Source organism: Penaeus monodon, chromosome 7 (assembly GCF_015228065.2).
Source record: "Penaeus monodon isolate SGIC_2016 chromosome 7, NSTDA_Pmon_1, whole genome shotgun sequence".
NCBI lineage: Eukaryota > Metazoa > Arthropoda > Malacostraca > Decapoda > Penaeidae > Penaeus > Penaeus monodon.
In genome coordinates, this window is record NC_051392.1 from 38,134,437 (window position 1) to 38,139,436 (window position 5,000).

At 35.7% G+C, this 5,000-nt stretch overlaps 3 non-coding genes across 3 annotated transcripts; 1 reads left to right on the top strand and 2 right to left on the bottom strand.

Moving 5' to 3' along the window:
• Positions 1–905: 905 nt before the first annotated feature.
• Trnan-guu lies at positions 906–979 on the bottom strand. Its single transcript has one exon. It is a non-coding gene; the product is annotated as a tRNA-Asn (tRNA).
• Positions 980–2,751: 1,772 nt separating this feature from the next.
• Trnav-cac lies at positions 2,752–2,824 on the top strand. Its single transcript has one exon. It is a non-coding gene; the product is annotated as a tRNA-Val (tRNA).
• A 285-nt stretch (positions 2,825–3,109) lies between these two features.
• Trnav-cac lies at positions 3,110–3,182 on the bottom strand. The gene has a single exon. It is a non-coding gene; the product is annotated as a tRNA-Val (tRNA).
• Between the last annotated feature and the right edge of the window lie 1,818 nt (positions 3,183–5,000).

Here is a 5,000-nt window from a genome sequence, read left to right on the forward strand (position 1 = left end):
ATGAAAGAATTTATATATTACGTATTAATGCTCTACGACTTTCTTTTCTTTTCCTTTGATTGTATAACTGTCAAGTTCTGGGACGAGAAAATCTACTATAGAAAAAAGATATAACCCGATATAATCATCTTTCCTGCCAACTGTATCAGGCAGGATTTCACTGAGTAGTGTATAAAGGCAAAGGTATAAAGCTACCATTACGAGGTAATAAATTATGATACCTGCTCTGTACATTAACTGTGTAACATACGTTGATATCGAAATCGTATTTATGATAAAAGTGTCGAAAACTTATATGTAGCAGAGCGTGGTTTCGATCCACGGACCTCTGGGTTATGGGCCCAGCACGCTTCCACTGCGCCACTCTGCTCGATGTTAAATTGGGGGCTGTCAGTTTCGGAAATTTATCCATAGAGAATGTTATTGTTATTAAAACTCGTACATTAGTAACATTATTATTATTACCTTTATTGTTGAAAAAAAAAAAAAAAAAAAAAAAAAAGTTGTTTGAGCGTATATATTGGAAAGAGACAAAGGAGACCTGTACCTGTATTACATAAGCAGCCTTTGCCACCCCAAATTTCAGTCACTCTAACAGGACGTCTAACACAGCTGACGTTCTTCGCAGCCTTGGGTACTTGTGAGGAGCGATGGGCAGTTGCGAAATTTAGTAGCAACGGTGATAGCTCGCAACCAATCGGCGTTGTTATTGAAATGCCAAACGATGAGTCTAATAGTATATATATTAAGGACAAATTTCTATTCATATTTGAGGAAGGAAAAAAAAATAAGCGGGGAGAGTTTTACATATAACATATAGTTCATAATGGAAATTGTTCTTCGATTTCTAGAGACTGAGTGATAGGGGCTGCGCCGACTACCAACGTTTTTCATAATTAAACAAGCGCCCCCGGGTGGGCTCGAACCACCAACCTTTCGGTTAACAGCCGAACGCGCTAACCGATTGTGCCACGGAGGCTTACAAGATAAGATATCAACTCTTATGAAAGTTCGAACTATGAAATATAATCATGTATAGGTGTGTGCGTGTGTTTATGCGTGCGTGCGTGTATGTGTGCGTGCGTGTATGTGTGCGTGTACGTATGTGTGCGTGTATGTATGTGTGCGTGCATGTATGTGTGCGTGCATGTATGTGGGTGTGCGTGCATGTATGTGGGTATGCGTGCGTGCGTGCGTGCGTGTGCGTGTGCGTGTGCGTGTGCGTGTGCGTGTGTGTGTGTGTGTGTGTGTGTGTGTGTGTGTGTGTGTGTGTGTGTGTGTGTGTGTGTGTGTGTGTGTGTGTGTGTGCGCGCAAGTGAGTGTTAATGTGTGTATATATGTATGGCTATATATACATACATACACACATACATGTGTATATCACACATATATAAGCAAACATATATGTATGCGTGTATGTATTTATTTATATATAATATATATAATATATATATAATATGTGTTTATATATACATATATATACATATATATAATATATATACATGTATAATATATATATATACATATATATATATACATATATATACATATATATATATATATATATATATATATATATATATATATATAATATATATATATATATATGTATATATATATATATAAACATATACATACATACATGAATACATGCTATATATACATATTTATATAAACATGAACATACATACATGTACACATTATATATATGTATACTTATACTGTGTGTATATGTATGTGTGTGTATATATATATATATATATATAATATATAATATATATATATATATATTATATATATATATATATAATATAATATATATATAATATATATATATATATATTATATATATATATATATATAATATACATATATATAAGAACTTGTACATATATATATACATATATATAAGAACTTGTACATATATATACATATATATATAAGAACTTGCACGCACGCGCGCGCACACACACACAACACACACACACACACACACACACACACACACACACACACACACACACACACACACACACACACACACACACACACACACACACACACACACATACACACACACACACACACACACACACAGTTAATTCACCCAACCAGTTGAAGATGTTTACATATATGAACCTACGTTTAATTACTTTAATGGAAAACCTGCGCCATTTTAGTAAAAGAAGAAGCAGAGAGATGCACCCTTTTAAAAAGTAAAGCTTTAAATCAGTGTGATAATTCATTCTAAGTGTGTTAACGTATGTATGTATTTGATAAAAGTGAAAAGTCGGCAGTTCGTGAAACAACCAAATTCGTGAAATACTTTGCGTTTATATGGAATTGGGAATCTTATTCATATATTTTGTCGACCTTGTGAGTAAGTACTGCCTGGTGACTATTTGATAATCATATAAAATATTTTTTTGAGAATGATTTAGGAGGATAGTTTGATAATAATCTAGAAGAATGGTTTGATGATAATCTAGTGATTATCTAGAAAAAAAAAAATTGACAAGAATCACTCAATAATGAGTTGGAAGAATCATGTGGTAATCGTATAGAAATGCACCGATTGTTGTGTAATTTAGCTTACTGTGGCTAATTAAAAAATACTTCCTGTGATCAGAGTGACGCATTTAGCTGAAATAATGAATTAACGAGCCAGTTCCCTATAGTAATGATAGTGGAGAAACAAAATAATACATTTTAAGGCCGTGTCCAGAATTGAACCTCTCTCAGTACCGAAGGGTTTCCGTAGTGTAGTGGTTATCACGTGCGCTTCACACGCGCAAGGTCCCCGGTTCGATCCCGGGCGGAAACAGTTTTGAGAGGGATGGCAAATTGTTAGCTTATATAATTGGAAAACAGTGCAAAAAGTGTATTAAATTGTAAACGCAAAGTTATAAGGTTGTTTAAAAACTTTTAAAAAAATCTTTGTTTACACAACCATCACAAAAGATTTTTCTATACATGAAGGTTACTTGAAAGAGCAAAAAAGACGTATTAGATAATGCATTTTTTATCCGTCGTAGAGAAAGAAAACCTGCATTACGTGAACGATGAATTCCCACTGCTTTTGGAAAAAATATATTCCAATTAAAAAAGATGTTTCCGCCCGGGATCGAACCGGGGACCTTGCGCGTGTGAAGCGCACGTGATAACCACTACACTACGGAAACCTATGTTGACAAATGGTCCACTGATTTTGCAATGGTCGGTAGATATTCATTTTTCTATTACTATTACCGGTTTTTGTATGAATTTCGAGTGGAATATGGGTACATACTATGTATATTGTGCAAATATATTTTCAAGCTGAATAAAGTGGAGTTGTGTAGCAACTCAGAAAAAAGCAAACTTGAACACACACACACACACACACACATACACATACACATACACATACACATACACACACACAGTACTTTAATACACATTGCACAGCAGTATAGTAAGCCACTATGCCTCCTAGACAATGCCAGAGGGTCTCAGACAAAGGACGTGAGTCATCAGTTTGAAGCAGGATCATTTTTTTTTTTTTTTTTTTTTTTTTGGGGGGGGGGGGGGCGGACAGTTTAAATGACGACGAACTTCTTTGAATAATGACTGAAAATTTAAACATGACTATGTCTCGAGAAAACAACGGAGAGCTTGCCATCCTAAGTGCATACAGAACATACCTGTGAACAGATATTGAGACGACGTCAAAGTAGCCTGCGTAGGATTTGCTCAGTTTACAGGATGATCTACATTCCATATGTGTGTGTGTATGTGTGTGTGTGTGTGTGTGTGTGTGTGTGTGTGTGTGTGTGTGTGTGTGTGTGTGTGTGTGTGTGTGTGTGTGTGTGTGTGTGTGTGTGTGGAGGGAGGGAGAGGGAGGGAGAGAGGGAGAGAGATAGAGAGTGAGAGAGAGAGAGAGAGAGAGAGAGAGAGAGAGAGAGAGAGAGAGAGAGAGAGAGAGAGAGAGAGAGAGAGAGAGAGAGAAAGAATATATATATATTTTATCTGACAAATAGATATTTTGAAACCATTCAGTTTCTCATTACCACTGTCAGGGTATATTTGCACTTTGTCAAGCATAATGAGTAACCACATGTCAAATTATTTTGTTGGATTGTCAGACACTTTTGTTACGGTGACAAACAGATATGAAGAAATGTCAAAGGCCAAACCTAATTGTCTAAAAAAAAATGTGTGGATTGTTAGAGACTTGCAGAGAAGTGTCTGAGCAGTTGTGTAAAAAGGTGTATCACTAATGTAAACGAAGTTTTTTTTTTATTTGACTAACACTGTGTACCATCCTTTGTAACTGTGGTGTGGATCCCTTTGTTCACTGTCCTATTATTTAGGAATGAAAAAAATCATTTACCACTGTTAACGGAAATAACTTGTAAATTCATTCAAATCAAATACTTACAAATCCACTAAAGATCTTTAACCGATGACCACTTTCTTTGGGTGAAAAAGCCTAACTGGAAGATACAGTTCTGTCATGTCACTGATATGCAGAGCTAATTCCCCCACTTATAATTTTCACGACTCAGCCTACCATTTTATTCGGAATAAGTTCTTAGAGGCAGCTCTGAGGTTTATTTAGTGACGCTGCCTGCCGAACTACCTCAGACGAGGGGTACACATGAGAATACCCAGGTCATCAAGACAGAGAACTGGTTGTTTAGTTGTATTGATGTTAGGGTAACATTTACAGAAGGCGACATGGTATTTTGGCTCTTATCGCGGGTTAGAGTAACCACCAATACCGTCCGCAGGGTACTTTACCTTTAACATAAGCTATAACAGATTCTCTATTACGAAATTATTTTCCTGGTTTTTGATACCGTAGTTATCGTAGGTAAAATAAGGGTTGCATTTTATACACTAATGAATGAAATATAGCATACAAACGCTGTCAAATTTTCTGACCGATAACAGAAGGTAATAATCAAGCAATTTTTTAACATAAACATCTAAGGATCAGGGAAAGTAGGCCTTTACAA